We start from the raw sequence: 27,806 nt of genomic DNA, 5'->3' as shown, positions 1-27,806 counted from the left end.
ACCCCCAAGGTCAGCAAACGGTGTTAGCCGAACTGAAGCTGCCAACAGCACATCTCTGCTCTCTTGCACTTATCCCGCTGGTTCCCACTAACTCGGCCCCCACCCCCTTCAGGGGACCCTTCCGGTGGTGACAGTGTGCGGTACAAATATCCTTTAACATTAACATATATTATCTCTGCACAGCCACTGCAAATATACAACCAACATTTTCAATTGAGATCGTTGGTCCTTTCTGACGCCTTCCCTTCTGCCCAATACAGTCTAAACTGGCCACTTGTACGTGTTTTTTCATACATGGCAGATATGTAAACCTCTCAATGTCACATTGCCTTGTTTACACCATAGAAGACGAGTCGACATCAAGATGTGTTCTCAAACCGATGCAAAGCACGGGCCCATTTGAAATGACCTGTAATAAATACACACGCTTCGTGCATTCACGCTTCATGCATTCGTGCTTCTGTGGCGTATGTATGCATTCAAGTGACGCCCATTTTCTTTCTCTTGGCCATATTTCCCAGCTCCAATTCTCATCAATGTCTTGCACACAACAAGCATAGGGCCTCATTACACGTTAGGCGGTAGGAGGTTAACAGGGCCGGTAGAGCTGCCAGCCCCGTTAACCCCCTACTGCCTTATTCCGAGGTCTCCTCGCGGGACCTGCTAAGGACACCTGGTAAAACAAGGCGTCTTTAGCGGGTCCCGCGAGTAGACTAGGATGCAAACAACGGGCCCGTCATTAACGGGCCAGTTGTTTGCATCCTACCCATTCCCATTGAGCCCTACGAGGGCTCAATGGGAATGGGGATGTACTGGACCCGGGTTCCCTGAATGGGGAAATACCGGGCCCTCTAAGGTCGGAATGGCCCGGTATTTCCCCATTCAGGGAACCCGGTACCCGGAATAGGGTTAGCCATGCCGCAAATAGCAGCATGGCTACCTCCATGGTCGTAATGAGGGCCATAGGGCCTCATTACACGGACGGCGGTAAGGGTTAACGGTCACCGTTAATGGCAACGGTGACCGTTAACCCTTACCGCCGTACTACGAGGTCCCTTAGCGGGTTGGTGCTTTAACGCCTGCTTTTTGCAGGCGTTAAAAACCAACCCGCTGAGGGACCTCGGAGCTAATTACGGCACCGCAAAATTGCGGTGCCGTAATTAGCGCCTTCCCCATTCCCATAGAGCCCTATGGGGCAGAAATGGGAATGGGGAAGGGCAATGGCGGAAGGGGGATTTACCGCCCCACCAACCTTGGAATGGGGCGGTAAATCCCCTTTTCGCCAAGGCGGTGCCGGTATTTTACCAGCATGAGCCATGGCGCTAATAGTGCCATGGCTCACCGCCTTCCGTGTAATGAGGCCCAAAGTCTTTTTTATTATATTTAGAACCCAATTCCTTATTTTTCAAAAAGGAATTTGGGACTGCTGTCAAAATGAGATTAAAACCGCACAAGCGCACTAATCTCTGCCTTTATAGGCCACTCGGTCCAGAATTCCTTAACAAAAAAGGCATCTTCATAATAGGTCGATAATACCCCAGCAGTAGAGGGTGCATACCTGGTTTCTTTTAGCAGGGGCGAATCACAAAACAATACCAATAGCAAGTGAGAAGGGCGGACAATCCTGCCCATGAATTGCAACTGTCATGCAACCGCCCTCCCCAGAAATCTGCGGCTGCATAGGTTCAAGGTCAGCATTGGCATTAAAGAATTTTGGAACAGGAGCATACGATGAAGATTACCAAGGCAGTCAGTATTGTTCCTTTTAATTTTAGTTATCAGCCCTTTGACAGGCGTGTGGGGTATCGTATCACTCAGATTATTGTTGAGCAAATATGATATCCCCAACTGGAAGGAGTAGAATCTTAAGGCAAGACAAACAATGACTCCAAATGGGTGTGTTCTTGGAGAAATAAGACGCACTGTTGCCCAAGACATTCCAGTATAATTATGATAATTGTTCTTTTATAACGTGCTTAATACCAAAGAGTGGTTTCTAAGCGCAGGATCTTGATTTGAAGCTGTGTTGCTGCGTGCGTCCAAGAAAAACTTGTTGCCCCAGAGCTATCCTTCAGCCCCAGATCATGGGGCCTGTCAACTAGCACCTTCCAGAAATAACCCAATGTCACCTGATTTGCAACAGCCCAGCGAGAAGAACCCCTCCTGCAAACCATGTTTGAACAATTACTGCTGCATGAATAAGGATTACAAAAATCACTAGTCTTCCTCACAGAGAAGCGTGGATTGTTATACCGTATGGACCCATATCCCAAAGGAGCCAGAGAACTCATATAAAGTTACTATTTCCAGAAGGCCTCTACTGAGCAGCGATGGATCTAGCTGAATCATAGCTGACTGCAGCACTTGTAGAGGTAGCCAACACTCAAGACCATCAACTAAGCAGGTTCTACTGACCTCAGGTTCATAGTGCCATCAAGAAAGACATCCCCACACCTGTGTAATCTGTCAAAGGACAAGTAGTAAAGCTATCCAAAAAATCATCCCTATTACCATTAGCAATAACTGGCCTTTTTTATTTGTGTACATCAATGTTGATGTTGCGGGCCCCTTGGAACTGGCCAACGGCGGTTGAACTAGTGGTCTACATAACACAGAAGCTATTCCAGTAGAGAGTAACACAACAAAGAGCATATTAAAAGGTTTGATTGCATATTTTACCGGAGGTGGTTTTTCTATGTGAAATCCTCATTGACCGAGAGACCTCTTTCAGGGCTACAACGACGGAGGAGATGAAGTTATTGCCGAAGATCAAAACATTGAGCGCCCCAAACTTCCATTCACAGACTGATGGAACAGTAAAGAGGTTTACCCAGACACTGAAATAACCAAATAACCCATTATGGAATGTGGTTGGGAAGAATGGGACGAACTGGGGTACATTACTGTACCCCATCACTGTGTCCATTTGGGTGCAGTAGGAAGAACCCCCACGTTTCAACTGGCTTCTCTGCCTTTGAGATGGTATATAACTAAACCCCATATGGGATGTCCCAGATATTCGCTGGGAAAGGTAGGAAAAGTTAAAAAAGAAATGACGAGGGGGATATGACAACTATTCAGAGGAAACCTGGGAAAGGTCAACGGAAGCAGGACATCATCTACAACAGGAATGCCCATCCTGCACATATAAGATGGGGAATCAGGTACTGGTGTTGCTGCCAAATACAGAGACCAACCTATTTAAAAATTGCATGGAAGACCTCAGAAATGTGGAGGTTCGCCAGCAGGTGACCAGAAAAAAGAAATCTATAATGTGAAATGGCGAAACGCCTGGAGATCTTAAGAACCAGAGGAGAGTCATAGTACAACCATCACTGATAAGCAGGAGGAAGATGTGAAAAACCTCCTGGTACCACATCAGGACGGACTCACAAAAGTCCCCGAACACATGAAATCCCAACACAACTGAGAGCTAGAAAAACTCCTCAAAGAGTCTAAATATTTATTGGCAGTGGAGCAGGGAAGTACTTTGTCACAACACATCACTACTCCACCCAACACTGTAGTCCAACACAATAAATATCATATCCTGAAAACTGTAAGATAAGTGATCCACTGAGAAGTGAAAATAAATGCTAACGATGCAGCTCCTCGAATGGCCCTTTACTGATTGGGCATCCACCTTTATTTTAATTTCCATACCTGAAAAGATTGGGGGGCCTTATATAGATTCCCGAAATGTCAGTGCCTCCTCTCAGCTCGAAGTTTATCCCATGCCACAGCTCCACAAACTGCTGGAAAGGTTGGATGAGGCGAACACTGTGTCTGCCTTAGTTGAGGCTATTAGCAAGACCTGTCACATTCACCAGACAGTTGACAATCCAGGATTTAAAAAAGGGTCCTTTGGCATCGCAAGATTGGAGCTCAGGATGGGCGAGAGAAACCGGTGGATGGAGGTGAGGCAGTACAGATTTTAGTGAACATAATGGTGCATTTGTATGTGTTTTAACAGAGCCTTCTGTTTAGAGGATAGTCTTACATAACACAATTGGCAGAATTGCTCAGGATACAACAAATCTTTGAAAAAGCACAAGAATATTGTGGGAATAATCTGCCTTTTCTGCCATTGATTAAGAGTCAGGCAGAGCCATTGCATAGTTTGTTGGCTTACTTGACCCCAATCCAACATGGCCAACTGTCTTCACGTTGTCCCCATGATTGCGGCATACCAATGTTTCAAACCCAGGTCATCGGGCCTTTTAAAGGCACCGGTAGAGATGTGAAAGCAAGGTCGGACTCAGATTGGTCCAAATGAGAGGCGGTCTCGGCCTCAACTGGAATTTCAAGCCACTGGCTGTTCAGAACACAGGTAGTGCCTGCATGCTCACCCAGAAAAAAAGAGGAAATGTTTGTCTGGCCTGGGTGGTGACATTTGCCTGACTTCCGGTCGAGCTCCCCTCAAACCCCTCACAGAGCCTGACTCGTGGGAGACTGCCTAGAATCTTCCCTTCGTTGGCCATGGTAGTCATTCTGGTAGGCGTCATGTACAGCAAGGCTGCCTGTGTGGAAGTAATGCCGACTGGATTCACGCAGGGCCAGTCCTGAACATCCTTTTTGCAGGCCTTGTGTTCCCAGGAGCACATTTCAATGAAGTGCTGTGTGTGCTTCTCAGGAGATGGGCAAGGGGGGAGTCAACCATTGTTCATGACCAAGTGGGAACATGACCACATCTCTAGGTTTCCAAGGGTCATCCCGACGTGGACCCCTTGCTCACTGTGCTCAAAGAGGCACAGCTCCACCTCACTGATGATGCCCATCGAGGCTGAAACATGTGTATGGGGTTGCTATTGGTACTCTTGTTCAGAAGAGAATTGCCATAGCATGTCGGTGCTGGACTGCCCATGTGGGCGGGACAAAGACTGATATGCAAATGGATATTTGCCTTCTGTGAAAGGTACAGTGAGTTAAAGTGTGGCTGTGGACTCTCGAGTGGGTACCTTCCCAAAGAACAGGTAAATGGGCCATGTTCGTTCTCACAGAGGGGCGCCTATGGACTATTGTTTCACATCTCAATGTGGGCAAATTTGAATTTGGAAGTGCCCCATCCATCCAAATTCATCTACTATGTGCCCTTCTTCCAATACAATGGAAATGAGTCACAAAATATCCCTGCGTCCCATTTCTAAACCACCTAGTTTCTTTCCATGCCATCTGATGGTTTCACGCGAACAAAACACGGGTTGGCTTTTGGTTGGATTTGCCTGTGTCTTTACATCATGCACACAAAGAGCTGCAAGCCTGTATCAAACCATCGTTGTTTAATTGGCTTTTCTAACCACAACTCAAACTAGATGTGACATAGACTTCAATCCTTTATTTCTGAACAATTGTGCATACAACATACATCTGTCGCCTTGACAGACTGTGCCTGCAAAGCCATAATTTAAATGCAACTGTATCAAACCATGACTGTAACACAGTTTTCTTTTAGCATTTTGGGTGCCGGTTAATCCAGAACATACATTCCAAAAACCCCAAGGAGATTTTATTAGGATGGTTGACCTTTCAGTCTCGTCTTCAGAGTATTCCATTCAGGAGGGTGAACGCAAATCTACAATCATACTCTTTTTGCTTAACAGGATAACTTATATATTTGTCAGATTGCTGTCTGATGTCATTTGTGTACTTTTCAAGCCATCTCTAAGACATATAACACATATTTGCATCAGCAAGGGGTGAGAAGATTTATGGTCCAATTTCTTACTCACATAGCGTGTCTGATCTTGGCAAATCCTTTTATTCCACTGTATTGTATCTGCCAAAACTGATATACCAGATCAGGGGTTTACATTGCGGGGTTGGGGTGGAAGGACGCGACGTATGGGGTTTCTGTTGCAGGGTTCGGGGATGCAGGACGCCAGGTATGCAAACATAGAAGTATGCCCTATTCCATTGGGTAGATGGGTGTCTTGTCCTAGTGTATCCATTTGCATTCAGGGACTTGTGGTTGTATAGTATGGCACCGCATTTATTTGTAAAGAGTACTCTTAGCACCCAAAGGGGCATCTTTGCGCTAGATGGATAGTGCCGAGAACTGACATGTTTCAACATCCGAAGACACAAAAGAACAATTGGAAAAAACAGAAAAAAAGGAAATCCAAGTTAAGTCAAAGAAACCATGGTAGGAAAAAAGGCATAATTCCAATTAGTCCCACCGAATTCAAGACCAAATATTTTGTGCTTCCCATGTCATATTGTCAAAACGCATCAACAGTTTGAGGCCAACAATGAGGGCTCACAGAGGAAATGGTTTTGATGGTAAGAGAAGCCACTATATGGAATAGTCCATACATTTATGGGGCAGGCAACTACCACCTAGAACCAAGGGAGCAAGCGCTCAAGATTCCCAGGACTGTCCTCCAAGTTGAGAGAACTCTCCAAGACTTGCCATAAATTAGCGGGGGCATCCGTTAGGACACAGGGTAATCATATATTCACTGTTACACAGCGAGAGGAGCCAAGAAAAAAGAGACCCCAGGAAGGACCCCCTCCTCCCTCAGCCCCCATCCCCCACCCTCCCGCACCCCAGGAGCAGACTTGAGGGTCTAGGCAGCAAACAGCAGTGTAGCAGGAGGTGGAAGGAGTGGGGGCAGACAATGGTATAATAGTCTGAACAATCTAAACAGTCCATAGCAGTCTGCATTGCAGAATCAAATAGTAGCTGAATGCCAGAGCAAAGAGGGCCACCCTGGCACCCAACATGCCATCTTCAAATCCAACCCGCCACGCCCCCTCTCTGAATCAAGGTGTCTCACTGCGACAGGAGCCCACTGCCACCTGCACCCGCGGAAACGCTGTCTCCTGCCACATTGCAGGGAATTTACTGGACTGGCAGCAGCAAGGCAGTGGCAGCCATCAGGAGTGTCCCGAACGGCTGCTGACATCCGGCAGATTTATAATGGGAAATGTGGTCCCTTAAGTCCCAGAATGCAAAGAGAGGGAAAAACTGGACGACCATCCACCAAACAGAATGGACTGCCCCTTTTGGGGTGGGACCAAGCCTGATTAGCATTTGGTCTTTCCCCTGTAATGGCTTGATAGGGAAGAACGATGGTCTGGAGGGTTGCCCAGAGCAATGCCAGAGGTTTAAGATGAATTCTAAACCTTGCAGCCATCACCTCCTTGTTTTGCTTTGTCACCCCTATTGGGACGGGTATGCCCAGACATGGATCCCATGCCTGCTGCGCCTAGAGACCCAAGCCACTTCTCACTGATGAGGCCCAACGAGGCTGAAGCATGTCTGTGGATACTTGTGGTCTTGTGCAAAAGTGATGTGACCAAGCAGTTTGGGCTGGACTGCCCCTTTTGTGGTGGGACCAAGCCTGATTAGCAAATGGTCTTTCCCCTTTCTGTAATGGCTTGAAAGAGAAGAACGATGGTCTGGAGGGTTGCCCAGAGCAGTGCCAGAGGTTTAGGATGAATTATAAACCTTGCAGCCATCACCTCCTTGTTTTGCGTAGCCCATTGCACATTGCAGCAGCTGATGGGCCTGCAAGGCTGCATATTTACATATGATGACTACTCTATTCTGTGTGAGTTTGGCATTAACTAGCATTGGAATAAGTATCATCTTTTCTTGTGTACGTCTTTGGAAAGTATTACTGGGGCATTTGAGGCTGTGCCTGGCCTATGATGCTAGCATCTGGAAATGCGAGGTTCCACATTATATCTGCTTGCTGAACCATGCAGGTCCGGCACAATAAGGCATTGCTGGGGCATTAGAAGGTATAACCCGCATAGAATGGCAGCACCTGGACACGTGAAGGGGCACCTTCCATGTGGTGCCCACACTATTCATGTGAGGCATTAACTGTCATTAGGTTTCATTTCGGAGCCATGTGAGCTGTTTCTGGTATTATGATGGTAGCAACTGTGTCTTTAAAGCTGTACATATTGTGACTAGCATATGCATATGATGCCTATGTCTGTGCTGGGGAATTGTATAATTCTGCATAATGAGATGGCAGCACCTAGGTATCATGACTATACATGGCCATGTGAGTATATATCAGGCATGCCCTGGTGGTGTCCACACATTGGGTCACACTTCATATGTTATGGTAGCACCAGGCCATGCTATTTGTATTTAGCCTACAATTACTATAGCTGGAGCGTCATAACTTAACTGCCTAAAATGCCAGTAACTAGCCATATGGGACTGCAATGGGGTTTGAAGGCAGTAACTCGTCCTATCTTGGTTTTGCTGGGTGTTCCTGTGTCAAGTCATGAATTCACCCATGGCATGTCAAGACAGCTGTTAAAATGTGATTACTAGCTAAGTAAGTGTTTTCCGTCTTTAGTAAGAATGGGCCTCATTACGACCCGGGCGGTAACCATGGCGCTATTTGCGCCATGGTTGCCACCGGTAAACTACCGATTCCGCCATGGTGAATGGAGGAATTACCGCCCCATTCCGAGGTTTACGGGGGCGGTAATTCCCCATTCACCATGGCCCTTCCCCATTTGATCCCCCATAGGGCTCAATGGGAATGGGGAAGGTGGTAATTACGGTACTGCAAATTGCGGGACCGTTATTACCTCCAAAGTCCCTTTGCGGGTCCCGGAGGACCCGCAAAGGGACCTCGTAATTGGGAGGTAAGGGATTACCGGTACTGGTATCCTTACCGGTACGGGTAATCCCTCACCGCCCGGGTCGTAATGAGGCCCAATGTCTTATTTTCTTAATTCAAAAATAGAGTTTTTTTTCTTTTACATCTGCAACATCACTTTCTGTGATGTTACAATTATAGGCATCAAATGTAACTATTCTGGTGATCATACCAATGTGAAAGGTCATGTGGCACTTCCTGTGATGTTACTTCCTCTATCCTTGGAACTTTGGTGAATTGAGATCCCTGGGTGCGTGTGGTCATTATGCGCTTTTTAGGCACTAAGCACCTGCCAACACTGGCTCGAGTTTGTGCAGGTGGGAGGAAGCTCTGCTTGGGGGCCTCAGCATTGGAATGACCCCCCTCTAGGCTTGCAATTGGTGTAAGGTTTTGCATCTTCTGTGTCAGAACAAAAGCACACGCCTTCAGCAGCTAATCTGCCCCTGAGGTTAGTCGCTCATTTGTTTTCTTTACTGTGCTCCAGTTCATACCAAACTATTCACAAGCTAAACAACAATAACATTACATAAACATCCTCATAAAATAATAATGGTCATCGTATTAAATCCAAAAAACATGAAATACTCCCCAACAAATGTATAGATTAAAAACACTCAGAAATGAGTATATTCCCACTGTGCAATACATGAAAACAAAGCTTGCGCAAATAATTAAATGTTTGCTACTTCACGTTGAAAGGCTTGGCAAACTTTGACCATCGCCATTGCCCTCGCTATACTGCAGCCTAAGAAACCATTTAGCCAAAACAATCTGTTCTGGGCCTCCAAAAAGCCGCCTGCTAAATGGATTAATATCTAATATAATCCTTTAACACCACTTTACATGCAGTGGAAACTTGTCTAAGTGGTTCTATAGCCCCACAATCCCCACATAAGCGACATTGACGATCGGCCATTGGTAACCCTAGCCTTGCACCCTTGACTGCCATAAGAGTAGTTTATTTAATCTTAATCAGTACTGGGGTAGGAAACTGAAGAATGTATTTCTGTGGTCTTCTAAATGTAAACAAATATTCACCATAATCACTCCGGGAAGACAATTTGCCCACCGGGTCATGATAATGGGCCCAATCCCAGGCCAACCACGATATCTCCCGAGCCCTCATCCGAGTTTGGTGTCCAAGAAAGTTTTCACACAGAAATTCTCATTGGCCTCCCTGAACTACAAGAGGGCCGTTCCTGAGACCTTTAGTTACTTCTTCTTTCAAAGATGCAAGCAATGAATTTTCCTCTGCAAACATCATTTTATATAGAAATTGGCCTTATTTATTTTCATCACGGTACTTAATGATGTCAAACACAGCTCAATTCGCATCGCCGGGATGGGGCCCCAAAATGTGTCGCCAGATGTAGCCTGCATAGCTGCTATATATTTCTCGATTCTTTGCAGATTTAAGTTTGTTTTCACATGGTGATTTTCATGTGATTTTTCTTCATTGCTTCATGATGCATCTAATTATTTCAGCATCTGTTGCCATGCTGAAATAATTGGTTGTTTGGACAGTTGTCTGGCAACCCAGCGAGGATGCTGCACCAAACCCTGTGAAGCTGAGGCCTGACGAGTGGGTGGGGAAACTCTACACTGCTATGAAACCAAGTATGACCAAACCTGCTCTGAACGAGCCGGGCACCCTTCCTACCTCTATTAGTCATTCTTCGAGCTCAACATCTTTTCTGCCTCCAGAAATCTTACCCGCTCTCTTAGGTAAATGGAGTGGCAGTTTTTAATATTTAACACATCTTGAAAGATTGATTTTATATTAGGGTAATACGATGCGCGAAAAGCATGCTGGCCCACCAATGCTTCCTAACACAGGCTAATACGTGACTAAACAAGCATTGCAAAAGACAACAGTTGTGCCTTCATAAGTATAAAGGGTATTTTTGTTGTTGTTGTGGGTCATTACGACCCAGGCATTAACCATGGTGCTATTAGCGCCATTGTTGACGCCAGTATTTTACCGATTGCGCCATGGTGGATGGCGGAATTACCACCCCATTCCAAGGTTGGCAGGGCAGTAATTCCCCATTCACCATTGGCCCTTCCCCATTCCCATTTTTGCCCCCATAGGGCTCAATGGGAATGGGGAAGGCGGTAATTACGGTACCGCAAATTGCGGTACCGTAATTACCTCGAAAGTCTCTTTGCGGGTTCCTTCCTTAACGGCTGGTAAGACCAGCCGTTCAGGTGGGGACCCGCAAAGGGACCTCGTAACTAGGCGGTAAGGGGTTAACGGCGCTGCCACCTTTTACGGCGCTGTTAACCCCTTACCGCCTGGCTCGTAATGAGGCCCATTTCGTACCTTCCATACATAAAATGCCGGACCTATTGGCTTTGCCAATGCTTGTTGTATAAGTTGTTCTAGGAATATACTATTGAAATAGCGGCTCATTTGTTTTAGTTTTGCACAAAAGAGTGATAATCTACCTGATGTTTCTTGCTTGCTCTCTCAAAGCATTGCTTTTATCTAAGTGCTTGAGGCAAAGGTGATCCCGGTAGGTAAATAGGGAAACAGGCAGCCCGTTTACCCTCAACAACAGTTCAAAGCATGGCAAAGTGGCAGATACCTCAGATAGAACTTTAATGTGTCCTCTTCCATCTTGTAAAAGCAGGTGAGGTGCCCTGCCCAGCAAAGCTCGCTCAGGCTTCCTCCAGGCTGCAGGCCAACGCCCCGCTTTGTAAGATCAATACCCATGCATTGTCCCCTCCAGTCAGGAGTCTTCTGGTACAGTCCAAGTTGTTCAGAGAGGATGTTCTTTTGCTAAGATCCACATGGTGCCCATCCTTCTGAGCATCCTGATTGGCCAGCATCGCCCTCCAGGGTGCTAATGCCGATTAACCTTGTCACTCGCATCACTGAACACTTGGCCACAAAGACCCATATGTTTGTCTATGGAACATTTCCTGGCCAAAGTGCAGAGGATAGAGGTGGCTAATTAGATTCTGGAAGAATAGATTTCTAGACTGTTGGCCGCAATTTTTCCCACAGCCCAGGAGCAAATGGCCCTTGTGCTTCAGTCCACCAATTGTGTTTTATTCACTTTCCTTAATGAATTTTTATAGATAAATGTACCACCCGTCCTTTATCTAATGTCCGCAGAAACATCTCTCTTCTGTGGGTCGCCTTAGTTGGTCTCTTGAATTGGAGCATCCAAGGCCCACCTGAAGAGAGGAAGGCATGTAGAAAGGTTCCAAGCTAAGACAACATGTCCATGTGGCAGAGAAGTTGGCAGCAATATGTTTCCGTACCATTCCTCTTGCTGCCCAGAAAGCACCAGGGCCTTCAGTCATGTACCATTTCAAGAACAGGACCTCTTGCCCAAGCTTTGTAAACCAAACCTTTGGCCAACAACAACGCCACTGTGAGAATGCCCTGCTGTCTCACACTTTTCCATCTGAATAGGCCCAACAACCTAATCTGCAGTGTTCTGGCCTGCCATCCCATTTGTTGTTTGGATTTCCCTATTCTGGGACAGCTCCATTTAATATGTAAGAGTTCAGCTTGTGGGGACACACTGTGTGCGCATGTGTCTGGGATTGCAGAGTTTTGTGTTTCTAATATCTTGAGAGTGTGAGAAACCAGTGAAGAGTTCTAACGTATATACGTCTCTGCTTATAGTTGAGGGATATGTTCCTAGTCTATCTGCAGGCCAGGTTCCAGTCCTCATCGAAAAAGCTGCGTGCCAAATTACCTTTCCCATATATCACGTGCCTTAACAAGAGGTTGTCTATTCCCCGACTTCGACATTATGTACAATGTGGAGACTGTATGAGTATATCTGGTGTAACTTTGACATGTGTCCTGGGAGTGTGAGGAAGCTATATGTATAAAAGGATTGTCAGATCATTTACTCCTCTTCCTTTTGTCCTCAATTTTTCTGATGATATGAAGACATCATTCACAAATAAATTGCCCAGGTAAGTGCATCTCGGCTATACAAACAGAACGTCTGACATTTCTTAGCAAACTTGAAATCAGCCCCTAGTAAATAGGGTAAAGTGGAGAAGAAGTCCACCTAAATATCTTGCTATCTTACCCCACTCCCAACACATGGTGTCAACAGACTGCAAATCAGACCGTGAGCATTTACTAAGACCACACAAGATATCAGTGCAGCAGAGTGTGAGACCACATTTTCTATAGCAACATGGGGATTCATGTAATCTTGCAAACCGTGTGTAAAAGGGCAGGAAGGTTAGTGACGACAAATGATCCAGAAATAATTGGTGTTTGTATACTTTAGTAAAGTTACGGCGCAATCTCAATCTAAAATGGCTGCCATGGATGAAAAAAAGGCTTGGACAACGTAAGCCTTGTTTTGGAAAGGACAGAAATTGATGTTTTAGAGGCTACATTTTTAAAGGCAGGAAAACAAAAACATGGCGTTGTTGCAATGCATTTCTCCCCAGTGTTTCAAACGTTGATCTTTGTCTCCAGATAGTCTTAACCACTGGTGCTGACTGCTTTGGTCTTTTCAGATCTGCCTATCCCTGTTGGACGCCGTGGATTCCTGTTTTGCAATATTTGCTCTGCCTTTGATGGGATTTGGGGTTTCTTTCTTTTTCTCCCTGGCATTTGCTTATTCTACCTCAATGAACCTTTCACTTGGAAACAATAAACCCTTTCTATGGTTTATTTTTTGGTTATGAACACATGATCTCCCCACCTCCCGGTTACACTTCACACTGCTGCATTGGAGAAGATTCTCGGTTTGCCTGCATCTGCAGTTTACTGTACATTAGAGCTGGGGTGTGGGGGTGTCTGCTTCTCCCTGCCCTCCACACCCCCGCTCTTCCACTCTCACATTATTCGCAGACACCCTGGGTTAAACCAATTGCCTTTCTGAAAATCAAGTTAAGGTGTGAGGAGGATTCTAAGGTCTTTCTAAGTTGCACCTTTCAGCCCGTAGATCTTGTAAGGAATTATGGGGGCTTTCTTAAAGTCCAGTAATTTGGGAGTGTTGTCATGCTTCTTAATTGGGGTGTTCAAATATTACTCAAGTTACGCAAAATATATATTTATCTATGTATCCTATTTTAGTGAAGCAATGTCAGTCTAAGTATGATCCCATTTCGAATTGTAGGATCAGCTCCTTGTGTGTTGGATTTGGTCACCATTAGGGTCACACAAGTCCACAGCTTTAGGCCAACCCGCGTTAGTAGAAGTGGGTTACTTGGGAACAGTCCAAGCTTTTAGCTCACGTCAAAAGGATGCATTCACATACTGGCTTTCGCTTTTGTATTCTGCAGAAAACAGGAAGGGCGTGATCAGCACTGAAGAAAGCATCGTGTGCAAAGTACAGTGCTGCTGTGTAGACCTGAATCCACACAGTGTAAATGATATGATGGGTTATGTATAACGCGCTTAATACACAGAGGTTTGCAAGCGCGGATGCAGGAACCGAACCTCTGGTGCTTTGTGTCGCCTTGCTGCCAAGGAAGGTACATTGCCACTGAGCTACCCTCCTTGGTTTTCCGGGTGGTGTACAACTTCTCCATTTCTTGATACGCTGGCACATACCTCTGTGTGCTAAAAGATCTGTGCAGAAGCTAGCTTGCAATATTTGCATTCCAGCTGCTTTTTTCTTTCTAGAGCCCAAGTGTTTGCAAATGGTAGTTTTTGATTGGTGTCCTTCAGAAGATTAGTTCACACAATCTTGATTACAATAACTAATCTATGGTTAAAAATGATGCATCCCTATTACCACAAAAATATCCCCTTCCCCTCATGACCAAGCTCTTTTTTTTTTGGGTAAACCCATCTTTTCTATCATCACTCTTTCACAATTCTTCTTCTCTGTTCTTTTCTAACCGGTCTGGTACACCCTCGCAGGGATACAATGACCTACTTTATTTGGACATGTGTAGGTTTCATAAGACCACAGCAGTGGTGATGGCTACCACATAAACACCTGATAACATAACATGAATGGGCATAACAAGCACTTCACACACATTTCTGGATGCTTGAGGATATATACGGAACTCACTTTGAACGTAGAAAAGGTTTTCTATGGTAGTGAACCATCGAAATGCAAAATTACATGGCAGAACAGCACTCCCAATCCTCTGCCTACTCTCAAACCACAAATTCTAGATCGCTTAAAACTTCACACTTGCTTTTCCACAACTATTTCCCCTCTACCACTCTCTATAATTTTAGAAACGGTGGTATGGTACATAATGTTAGCATGCATTCTAAAAATAAATTGCACAATAAATTGTTTGGATCCCATAGCCTGAAGTGTTAATGCCCCTCGCAAGGGGCTTTACTACTACCTTACTACCATTAGTACCCCAGACCGTAAGACTTACCTCATTCCTCGGTGAGAGGAGATGGCGCCCACCAGCCCTGAGGAGGCTCAGAGCGGCGGGTTTACCGTCTGGTAAAGCCCACGTTCTAAGCCTCCCCATTGGCTGGGAGGCCACCACACCCCCTCGCCGGGTACTAATATAGCTCAATGTGGTCTCTTTTTCCTTTGTACCTGCCTATTTCAATTTTGTCTCATTCCCTCCTTCCCCTCTTTCCATGTAGCAATTTGCAACGGGTTCTTGGTGAGTTAAGCAAACCTATATTCCTAATGACCACTAATTCTAGACATACTCTCTCACTGAACAATGCCAGGCTTCTATACACCTTTTGAGTTATTTACATTTCTGTATTGCGTGTTTCCCTATTGTCTCTGATCCATTTGATAAGCCACTGACAAAAATAGCTGAGAATTAAAAAATAAAAACTGTTTAGTTATGGAATGCATTGGAACAACATAGAACTCAAGTACGGCTATGAAGAGTTGAACAAAAGCAATAACCTAGGCAGACTGAATGAGACAACACAAAATAGAAACAGATGAGAAGGGCAGCAGAATATCTTATGTAAGATCGACAAAATCCCCATGAACAAAACTAATGGCAACTAAAGTGAAGAGGCAAAGATGAGACCATTGAAATATCTTCTGGTTGTCCACAAGCCTGATTGAATCTCCCCAAATCCCCTCTTCAGTCCCGACAGGCTTCATTGGTGGATTTGGGTGAATTCCCGGGAGCCTGCTGAAGAATTGTGATGTACACTTTTTTCTCATAAGTTCGATGAGTACGTGGAATCGGCACCGTGTGAGGATTCGATGTAGAGTGCACTAGTGACATCGGATTCGGGTATTCTCCCGTGGATTTGGTTCAGTTCTTAGGTAGAAAATGAGATTGGAAGCCTTAATAAAGAACCCACAGCTTCCCTTTTCCGTTAAGGGTTGAAGCCGGCTGTTGGAAGGAAAAGGAGCACTGAGCCATACCAGGAGGTGGAGAAACAGAGACATTTTGAGGGGTTAGGCAAGATCTATTTTTTTCTTTGGGTGTTGTGTGTGTTATTTGCGATCTGAAAAGTTTTTTTGTTTTTGCAGGCAAAACATTATTTTTGTTTTCATATCTTGTGAACCATGCACTTATTGTGTTTGTTAGGGAATTCTTTTCTTTTGTGTTGTGATTAGAATTTCAAAAGTTTGTTGTTCAAGTTGTCTTTCTTTTTCTATTTGGGGAAACCGTTTGATATTTTAATTGACAAAGTTTCATTTTTTGTATTTTGTAGAAAAAAACGTGTATTTTTATTTGATTTAGGAGAACCTATTTTTTGTTGGGAAATGGCAGTGATGCAGGGGGAGGAATCTTCAGGAGGAGTACAGTGATCGCGTGGACATAGATGTCTTATTCTCTTACTTGGAATCTCATGGCGGGGCACAGTTGAGCCATATATTTGGGATGAAGCACACAGACGATCAGCCTCCTCTAGCAGATGATGTTGCTTCAGAGGTTTTTGGTGAGATAAGGCGATGGTGGAAATGGTCTTGACTGGGGGGGGGGGCAGCCTGTTCAATTTGGTTTAGTATAATGTTTTGGATGTAGAAGAATAAATATTCAATTGAGGGTAGAAATGTAAAGTGCATCCGACCTTAGGATTCAGGATGGACTTCTTTTGGATAGGAATGGAATCAAATGAAGAGCACTACTAAGACGTTCGTCTCTCTAATCTCTTTTACACAGATAGTGCACCATTTGCTTTGCTATGGAGAGAGCCTGTAATTAGGGACAGTTATCTATCCTAACAAAAGAAACACTAATAAGTGAGCAAGTGCTATCGAGTAGTTGGTTGTAGCTTCCTGCTTCTGCCCATTACCCTGTTCGTTTTGCCTGGACTTTATGTGCATCTTCTAAGGTTCATCAAAAGGACGCTGACATTAAAACTGCTTAAGAATTCTGCTGGCCACACCCCTTGCTTGCAACACGCTTATCAGCTGACCTGCTGCGCGCAACCGCGTGCGTGCAATCGAGCGAGCACTGTTGAGGAGTTGTCTGTGGCTTCCTGCTTCTGCCCATTACCCTGCTCGTTTTGCCTGGACTTTATGTGCATCTTCTAAGGATCATCAAAAGGAAACTGTGACTTTAAAACGGCTTAAGAGTAAACTATATCAACTCTCTTCTAACACCAATAAGGTATTACTATTGACAAGTATATTGATATATACTTTTTTTATTTTAGATTCTGCTGGCCACGCCCCTTTCATGCGAAGCGTTTATCAGCTGGCTGCTGCACCCAACTGCGCATGCGCAATCGAGCGAGCGCTATTGAGGAGTTGGCTGTGGCTTCCTGCTTCTGCCCGTTACCCTTCTCATTTTGCCTGGACTTAATGTGCATCTTCTAAGGATCATCAAAGGACACTGTGACTTTAAAACTGCTTAAGAGTAAGCTATATTAACGCTCTTGTAATACCGATAAGGTATTATTACTATTAACAAGTTTATTGATATATACATTTCTATTTTAGAATCTACTTGCCACGCCCCTTTCTTGCGACGCTCTTATCAGCTGACTGCTGCGAACAGTCGAGTGAGTGCTATCGAGGAGGGCTGTTGGCTGTTTGCTGGTTTGCGGTTCAGCTCAGTGCTCAGCCAGCAACCCTTCCCCAATGTTATAACACTTGTGGTTGCAGTGATGTGTTGCCACTGTTGGTGGACGCTCTTTCAAATACTCATTTAATAAGGTGAGATTACTACCTTGTCCTTGTATTTGAATCAAATTGAATCCATAATTTGATGTCAATGTATAAATTGACCTCAGCGATGCCATTGGACGCTGCCAACTTGTTGATCTCTGAGGATTTGGGGCTATCCGTATCAGATAAGTCTAACATTACCGCATTACAGAAGGTTATCCATCATAAAATGAAGCGTTACAAAACCTTACCAATGGATGAGTGCAAACTATGGAGTGTGAACGCCGCTCATAACCCTCTTTGTTCTACGCCCGATAGAGGAAAGGCTTCCTTGGCAACGGCAATGAGAATTACAGACATTGCGACAAATGTACACAGAAACCCTGTAAACCTTTCTATTGCAGATGCCGATTTGCTGACTATAAACTCGTAACATTTTGAAAAAATCAATTTTATCGAACATTAGTCACTGTACAGTGTACACCAAGTGTTAAACTGCCAGAAATTATTTTAATGTGTAAAGTAGCAGAACAAAATCTAAAGGGAAATATGGCCACAAGAGAAGTAATCTGTCATGCGCCAGAAAACTTAGCTCGGCCAATGTTATATTCAGAAGCTCTTGCGTGAGCAAATGATAATGTTCAGAGTGTGACCCCAGTTGTTACCAATCATGTTGTGACTGAGAATTTAATTGAAATAGATAACACCAATTAGAAATCGCAAGATGTAAGCCAGAATAGTGAAACTAGCATAGTGTTTGAAACGCAAATTGAAGTACCACCTTTGGCTAATGTGATAAGCTTATCCCAATCACCTATCATGTACTTGAATCAGCGTAAATCATCTTCTGAGACGTAGATTCCATTCCTGATTCTTTTGCAAAGCCTACCCCAAGGCCATCCTTTGGCCCAAGACCCACCTCCGCAATTACCCAAGAGTTAACTCTGTCTGCCATTCATAATGGTTTATTTGCTATAACAAAGCTATACGAGACGCTTGCTAGCAAAATGACGTCTCAGCATGAGATCTCTATACTTTTGTGTGTGAAGATAGACTGGGTTGCCCAAAACATGAATCAAGAAAAAACACAAATGATAATAAATCGGAATATAGACTTGCAAAAACCTTGAGGCTGTGTGAGGTGTTCAAATTGTGTACATCAGGGTCGCTTGCTAGAGAGGATGCCGAATGGATTGGTTTTGCAAGCTCATGAAGATTAGCAAATTCTAATTGCTGTAAATGACTTGCATATATCTATGGCTGAGGTCTTGCCTGAAGAATCTTCCAATGCTTAGATAGAAAATTTCATTATATGAAGTTGAGGATCAAATGATAGAGCCTGCTTCTCCTCGTGAAATTGACAGTGAAATTCTAGATGAACCGCTTTATGAAGTCTTTAGGACTCATAAAAGCCGTAAAAGGAAATCTAAACTTATTGAAAAGTTACCACGTCAAAAAAAAAAAAAACAACATCCACCATAAATAACCCTCATCCAAAAAAAACTACTATCCACCAGAACAGATCAATACCAGAGTAAGAAAGTCCTCTGACCAAACAACGTAAGAGAAAAGAGAGCCTGGTTCAGTTGCCGATGAGGAAGCTTTATTGAACCTATCCACATATTCATTGTCGATTGACCACAATGAGATCGACCCTGAGAATGCCCTGATAGAGGATTCTGAAGAGAGTGCACTACACATTACACATTAAATGACCTTCGAATTAACATCCCAATTCAGCAAAATGACACTTGGTTCTTTACAATGGAGGATAAACGAAAAAAAAATACTAACAGGAAAAATAAATAAACCTACTACTAAACCATTAAATCTCAAACCTTCTCCTCCATGTTCATCTATTAAAAATGATACACCACCCACTCATTTAAAATTGTCAGATCTTCTATCAGTGTCTATGTTATACCGTCACCGTAACGATCCGTTCTCTAATCAAACTACTTTAATGGTGGCCTTTCAGTCATTCTCAAATCTACAGCTCATCAGGTCATGCAACATTGGAAATGTGCGGTTTCAACAAACTCGCAAAATGGATACAGTCATCTTGACTATACCCTCATTGATCATTAAAGATTTGTTATGGAAGGAGAGGTTTAAACTGAATGAAGCTGGTTTTCGTGTGGAGATAGTAGCCAAAACGGGGTCTTGGAATGAGAACTACAAGAACCCCCCCATATAATAATCCTCATAAAAAAGACTATAAAAGGGAAGATATCTTTGTAAATTGCACAGGTGATTCTGGCAAGATTGCTAGAACTGCACACTTTGAATCTGACAACAGGGTGGAGAACCCATCGGACTGGACCTGGCTGAAAAAAGCGAGAGAAGGGACTTATTCCCATTATAAGAACTAATGCCAAATTCAAGACCCTACAACCACCATTAAAATGGTGAGTTGGAACACTCGGGCGTAGGCATTTGCTTAACACTGGTAGCAATACAATGTATGCAAACGCCAATATTATTGCACTGCAAGAAACATGGTTACTAAAAGAACCAATCCTGCCAGGCTATGAATTAACTTGTGTACCAGCAGTTTATCAAGGAAGAGGCAGGCCGTCAGCGGGATTGTTAATGGCAGTTAAGTTAGATATGAACTGCAAACTGTGCGCTTGGGCCTCTCCACATCGGTGCTTGGAACTATCTAAAATAGTATTTAAGAACCAAGGTCATGTTATTCTATCACAAATAGCAATACTAAATTTGTATTGGAACCTGGCGATGCTGCCTGATAATCACTTTTTGGAATTAGTTGTTGATACGCTTAACCTAGTGGCACTAGAGGGAAATATAAATATGACTATAAAAGTTGGCGATTTAAATTTAAAATGCACAGCTATAATGAAATCTAAATTAGCAAAGAGAGCAAAGTGAAGGTTGGACTTAATGAAATTGAGAGGTAATAAAATGTTAAATGGGTCATCAGAGAAGGATACGCCTCCTCACATACGTGGTCCAGGGACCACCTTAAAGCAACTCTGGACTATGTATTTGTATCTGAACAAGCACTTTCTAGAGTAATAGATTTTTAAATACTAATTGCGCCAACAAGCGACCATAATATCCTTATGACCTTGTGGACAATCTACTGTAATAAAAAGTCTGAGGCGTATATCCATCAGTTGGAAATCAATGGTAGAAATAAAATTAGATGGTCAGTATTTAATATTAGGAAACGGAATGAACTTCTGACCAAAGATATGCAATATAATTCTAAACAAACATATGTGGATTCTATGCAAATACTTGATCAAGTGTACAAAAAAGGGGGATGGCCGCAAATGAAATTTAGATCCAAATTTGACACGATAATTCAGAAATTAAAATTTGCCAAGAGAAAATCAATAAGGAAGATAAAACAAATAAAAACTCAGAACTGCCGTGAACTGGTATCCAACCTCTGCTCAAGATTTAAGAATCGCCTCAGTACCTATAATATTCAGCAAAAACAAATAGCGGGAGAAAAATGCTAAAAGCCTTGTGCACCAAATCAAGCTTGGAAATATGGAGATTGTTAAACGAGGCTCCCTCCGATGCTGCCCTGTCAAGTATTGTGAATACTATCAGCATTTGTGGATATCGCACTTTTTGGAAGTATTTGCTATCGTTCCCAATGATCTACCTTTGTTATATAAGGACGCCATTTAATTTCACACAGGATGATATTTTGCAGTTGATTAAAAGATTATCTACCTCAAGAGCACCTGGCCCTGATGGGCTCTCGAATCTAATTTTAAAAAGCAAACCAGAAGAGTGGTCAGAGATCCTGTATCTAATCTTTCAAAAAATTTAATTGACTGAGATAATTCTCCCATCGTGGAGAACTTCGGTTATCATACCTCTTTTCATGAAGGGCAATAGGAAAGATCCATCTAACTACCGTCCTATTGCCCTCCTTGACATTCCCGGAAAGATTTTTTGCACGGGGATCCTGAGGAATTTAACAATCTCGCTTAAAGCTAACAGAAAGATGAATTTCTGTCAATCAGGGTTTATAATGGGACTGGGAACAGCAGTAAACCTTATAATCGTGAAATCTTTAAAATACCAAGCTTTCCATTGTAAACAGAATATCTACTTAGCTTTCATTGACTTTCGCCAAGCCTTCGGCTCGATCTCTCGAAGTGTCTTAGGGCGGAAGTTATTGAATGCAAACTGCCCTTTAGTCCTTTTGTATCTGGTACAGCAACTCCACACTGAGACATCTGTTAGGGCTAGGCTCAATCAAGACTGTAAATTATCCAAGGAAATTCAGACTAGAAAGGGGCTGAAACAAGGTTGTGCCTTGGCAGCAGTTCTATTTAATTTGTACATCCACGATATAGATAAAACACTTGAAAGGCAACGTTCCTTTCCTCCAAAGATAGGACTTGCGAACATTTCCCGATTGTTGTTTGCTGATGATCTTGTAATTGTGGATCAGACGCCCGTAGGATTACAGGGGCAGTTGAATGCTTTGAGCTCAAATGCAGTAGAAAATCAATTGTGCATAAATGCCACTTAATCAAATATCCTAATATTGTCAAAACCAGCAGATGCCAAAACAAAAATGGTGGATTGGAAAAGAAAAAGTGGAAACAGTTAGAGAATATAAGTATTTGGGTGTCAATATAAATTTAAGAATAAGTGAACTACCATATAAAATAGACATACTGAATAAAATGAATAACCTAATATCTCAAGTGAAAGTGTTATCGAGAATTCACTGTAAATTTTCCTGTAAACCTTTGTTGATTTTTTATGCACAGAAGGTGATCCCAGTGATTACGTATGGCGCCCAAGCGAACAAAAAAAATGGCAGATTACCCTAAATGGGAATATTTAGAGGCCACATTTTGGAAAGCAGTCTTAGGTTTACCTAAAAGTGTGCCTAGCCTGGTAATTCGGTACGAACTTGGTCTGAGCTCATTACAATCAGTAGTAGACTGGCAGACATTGGCCTTGTATAGAAAATGTCTGACCCAAGAAGAACATAAAGGCTCTTTAATTCCAGTATTAGCAACTGCTATCTTTGATGGCTATGGAATCAATTATTTCAATATCTGGAAGGATCATTGTGCATCACTACTAAAAAAATGTGATATAGATGAGAAGCTACTTATAGAGAATACTGATAGTGCAAAACGAAGGTTATACGAAACTGAATGGATTGATTTATGGGCTGATTATCAGAGATATTGTGTAATGAAAATTGGTTGCTTCCGAATTAAAAAATGGAAAGATATGCCAAAATATGTTTTACAATTTCCTGACCCTGTATTTAGGAATGCACTTTTACGAATGCGTCTACATCTCTGGCCAACTAAATCTGTATTGGAGATGCGATCAATGGATCGAGCACAACCTAATAAATGTCGCTTTAGTAATAATGTCTCAGCAAGTGAAACTATGAAGCACCTGTTGATGGAATGTCCAGCCTTGAGACAACTAAGAAAAGCCTGCTTTTTTAAGCTTTTTGATGGTTTTAATTTATTATCATGTGATGAAATGTGGATAATAAGTTTTACAGTGGAACATACATCTTTAAATTTAGCAACATACACCTTTTAAAAGACTCTGAATCTTTGAAAGCACAAATTCAACAATCTGTTTTAGATAGATCTAATTCTACATATTTTTTTCATTCTTTTATCTTGTAATAATGTGTGCTTATTTTAGTTGCTTATTAAGGGATTATGATTGTAATGTACCTTTTTTTAAAATTACATTTTACTTGATTGTTGTTATTTTTTGAATATTTTTGAAAAGGTTAATGTTTTTAACCAAATCAAATAAACTTTAAAATACAAAAAAAATAAGTGAGGCTGCTAGAGTCTACCCTGGGGTAACAGTGTTTTATGCTTTGATGGGATATGGTAATGATGTTTTGCAATGAGTCCCACCACACAAAGGTACTCAATTCAGACTCAAGAGTGGTTCATCAAGCAAATCCTCTCTCTTCAGGCTCATATCTTCTGAGAGGGACGTAAAAACTGAGTGTGTGCCCCCACTCCTGAGAGACAGGAGAAACATAACAATTCAGGATCTGCACCTTGCGAGAAAGGTCAGATGCACAAGTTGAGTATGTGCTCCTGCTCCTGCAGGAAAGGAGAGATGTAAAGATTCAGGCTGTGCCCCGCACCCGCAAGACAGTAGAAACAAACATTTATTGTGTCCCCTCACCTCTGTGAGACATGAGAGGCTTAAACATTCAGGCTGTGCTCTCGCCCCTTGTGAGACAGTAGAGATGTAAAAATTCAAGCTGTACTTGCACCTCTGCGAGACAGGAGAGACATACACATTTAGTCTGTGCTGCCACCCCTGCGAGACAGGAGATACATACAATTCAGGCTCTGTCCCCACACCTATGAACCAGGTGAGACGTACACATAGAGTGTATAAATATCTCTGTTCAATCATTGGAACATCTACGGTAAAGTGATTATGTACACCTGTGTTTTGCTCTCATAGTAGACACACAAAGTGCAGCACACTTGTGTCATCAAAATTGCAATTCCATTATCATCTTGGTCACCACCATCCATCACCACCACAATAAGTTTAATATCCAGAGCCTGAGCTATTAGTATCAAAGGAAACCACTGCATCTACCATTTGCCTCTACTTCCCTAGCTGCCCTGTCCACTGGGGTACAGCAGGTCATTCTCTGGCTCAACTGTTATCTGCTGCTTACTTTTAGGATCCTGTCACTGTGCTTGCGAAAGCACCAGTCTCTTGCCATAGTCGACTTGTATATGGTGTTCGTTCATTTTAATAACAGTAAGTTATTCTACGTAAGCTACAGGGATGCTTCTCCTGTGCCAGCAGCACTAAAAATGCAAGGCTACACACTAGCTGTGGGGCAGTTTAGGATTGTCAATGGCTACGTGGAGAAGAACTGTGGCCACACAGATTGCTTGGAGAAGCAATCCTTGCCAAGCTGGCATATGTCTCTCAAATACACATCTACCCTTTTTGAAGCTGTAGGCCCACTACCATTACCTGTTGCTCTCCCAGGCCCAGACACATTGAAGAATGCATTATCTGCAAGCGAGTCCCACAGGGGTGTATGTGTGAGTGTTGCACAGCATACAAAGGGTGCCCGTTGACATGACACAGTTGCAGTGGAGATGGTACTACCAGATAAATAGAAGCATCCTACTGGATATTAAGACTGCTCAGCTGTTGTTGTTGCGTGACCTGCTTTACAAGGAAGTGATTTTGCAAATGCCTCTCAAACGCAGACGTGCACATTCCAATTATGTCTTCTTTATGTGTTGCCCTACTGTCTACAGTCTGGAATGCAGCCAATTCACATTTTCAGCTGTGACTTTGGCTGTAGTCACATACATCATTGCTTTGCTCTCACAGTCAGTCACGCATATGCAATTCTGATTTGCAGCGGGTTGGAACAGACATTTTTAGCTGGTGGTGAGGGACTTTGTGTTTTACACGCAGTGCACTAAAAGTCTTTCTGGTTCGGTAGGATTGGCAAAAATTAGAGCATGTCTTGTGTGCCACAGCAAGCATATCGCATTTTAGGGCAAAGTCACCGAAAAAGAAATGTGTCCGTGCATTGGGTTTTCAAGCCTTAGTGCAGCACCATTGCAGCACCCATTGCAGCACCTCCTTTCTAAACCCTCGGAGCGCGGTGAGTGTGCCCCCAGCAGCACCCTCCTGGTGTTTTTTTTCCCCCCAGCCCTATGACTGGTGGGCCCGTGCCCAGTAGCAGGCCTTTGCATCCCTCCCTCCCCACACCCGTTCCTGGTTCCCCAGCCCGCCTCCCGACCCGCCCTCCCTCCCTCCCATTGGTGCATCCGAGTTTCGTGTCGAGTCTACCGACTCGCGAGGCCCCCACCGGCTCCTTTCTAAACCCTCGGAGCGCGGTGAGTGTGCCCCCAGCAGCACCCTCCTGGTGTTTTTTTTCCCCCCAGCCCTATGACTGGTGGGCCCGTGCCCATTAGCAGGCCTTTGCATCCCTCCCTCCCCGCACCCGTTCCTGGTTCCCCAGCCCGCCTCCCGACCCGCCCTCCCTCCCTCCCATTGGTGCATCCGAGTTTCGTGTCGAGTCTACCGACTCGCGAGGCCCCCACCGGCTCCTTTCTAAACCCTCGGAGCGCGGTGAGTGTGCCCCCAGCAGCACCCTCCTGGTGTTTTTTTCCCCCCAGCCCTATGACTGGTAGGCCCGTGCCCAGTAGCAGGCCTTTGCATCCCTCCCTCCCCGCACCCGTTCCTGGTTCCCCAGCCCGCCTCCCGACCCGCCCTCCCTCCCTCCCATTGGTGCATCCGAGTTTCGTGTCGAGTCTACCGACTCGCGAGGCCCCCACCGGCTCCTTTCTAAACCCTCGGAGCGCGGTGAGTGTGCCCCCAGCAGCACCCTCCTGGTGTTTTTTTTCCCCCCAGCCCTATGACTGGTGGGCCCGTGCCCAGTAGCAGGCCTTTGCATCCCTCCCTCCCCGCACCCGTTCCTGGTTCCCCAGCCCGCCTCCCGACCCGCCCTCCCTCCCTCCCATTGGTGCATCCGAGTTTCGTGTCGAGTCTACCAACTCGCGAGGCCCCCACCGGCTCCTTTCTAAACCCTCGGAGCGCGGTGAGTGTGCCCCCAGCAGCACCCTCCTGGTGTTTTTTTCCCCCCAGCCCTATGACTGGTGGGCCCGTGCCCAGTAGCAGGCCTTTGCATCCCTCCCTCCCCGCACCCGTTCCTGGTTCCCCAGCCCGCCTCCCGACCCGCCCTCCCTCCCTCCCATTGGTGCATCCGAGTTTCGTGTCGAGTCTACCGACTCGCGAGGCCCCCACCGGCTCCTTTCTAAACCCTCGGAGCGTGGTGAGTGTGCCCCCAGCAGCACCCTCCTGGTGTTTTTTTTCCCCCCAGCCCTATGACTGGTGGGCCCGTGCCCAGTAGCAGGCCTTTGCATCCCTCCCTCCCCGCACCCGTTCCTGGTTCCCCAGCCCGCCTCCCGACCCGCCCTCCCTCCCTCCCATTGGTGCATCCGAGTTTCGTGTCGAGTCTACCGACTCGCGAGGCCCCCACCGGCTCCTTCCTAAACCCTCGGAGCGCGGTGAGTGTGCCCCCAGCAGCACCCTCCTGGTGTTTTTTTTCCCCCCAGCCCTATGACTGGTGGGCCCGTGCCCAGTAGCAGGCCTTTGCATCCCTCCCTCCCCGCACCCGTTCCTGGTTCCCCAGCCCGCCTCCCGACCCGCCCTCCCTCCCATTGGTGCATCCGAGTTTCGTGTCGAGCTACCGACTCGCGAGGCCCCCACCGGCTCCTTTCTAAACCCTCGGAGCGCGGTGAGTGTGCCCCCAGCAGCACCCTCCTGGTGTTTTTTTTCCCCCCAGCCCTATGACTGGTGGGCCCGTGCCCAGTAGCAGGCCTTTGCATCCCTCCCTCCCCGCACCCGTTCCTGGTTCCCCAGCCCGCCTCCCGACCCGCCCTCCCTCCCTCCCATTGGTGCATCCGAGTTTCGTGTCGAGTCTACCGACTCGCGAGGCCCCCACCGGCTCCTTTCTAAACCCTCGGAGCGCGGTGAGTGTGCCCCCAGCAGCACCCTCCTGGTGTTTTTTTCCCCCCAGCCCTATGACTGGTGGGCCCGTGCCCAGTAGCAGGCCTTTGCATCCCTCCCTCCCCGCACCCGTTCCTGGTTCCCCAGCCCGCCTCCCGACCCGCCCTCCCTCCCTCCCATTGGTGCATCCGAGTTTCGTGTCGAGTCTACCGACTCGCGAGGCCCCCACCGGCTCCTTTCTAAACCCTCGGAGCGCGGTGAGTGTGCCCCCAGCAGCACCCTCCTGGTGTTTTTTTTCCCCCCAGCCCTATGACTGGTGGGCCCGTGCCCAGTAGCAGGCCTTTGCATCCCTCCCTCCCCGCACCCGTTCCTGGTTCCCCAGCCCGCCTCCCGACCCGCCCTCCCTCCCTCCCATTGGTGCATCCGAGTTTCGTGTCGAGTCTACCAACTCGCGAGGCCCCCACCGGCTCCTTTCTAAACCCTCGGAGCGCGGTGAGTGTGCCCCCAGCAGCACCCTCCTGGTGTTTTTTTCCCCCCAGCCCTATGACTGGTGGGCCCGTGCCCAGTAGCAGGCCTTTGCATCCCTCCCTCCCCGCACCCGTTCCTGGTTCCCCAGCCCGCCTCCCGACCCGCCCTCCCTCCCTCCCATTGGTGCATCCGAGTTTCGTGTCGA

This window comes from Ambystoma mexicanum, chromosome 4q (assembly GCF_040938575.1).
Source record: "Ambystoma mexicanum isolate Mex_15411 chromosome 4q, UKY_AmexF1_1, whole genome shotgun sequence".
NCBI lineage: Eukaryota > Metazoa > Chordata > Amphibia > Caudata > Ambystomatidae > Ambystoma > Ambystoma mexicanum.
The sequence above is the reverse complement of the archived record's forward strand: the minus strand, read 5'-3'. Positions refer to the sequence as shown.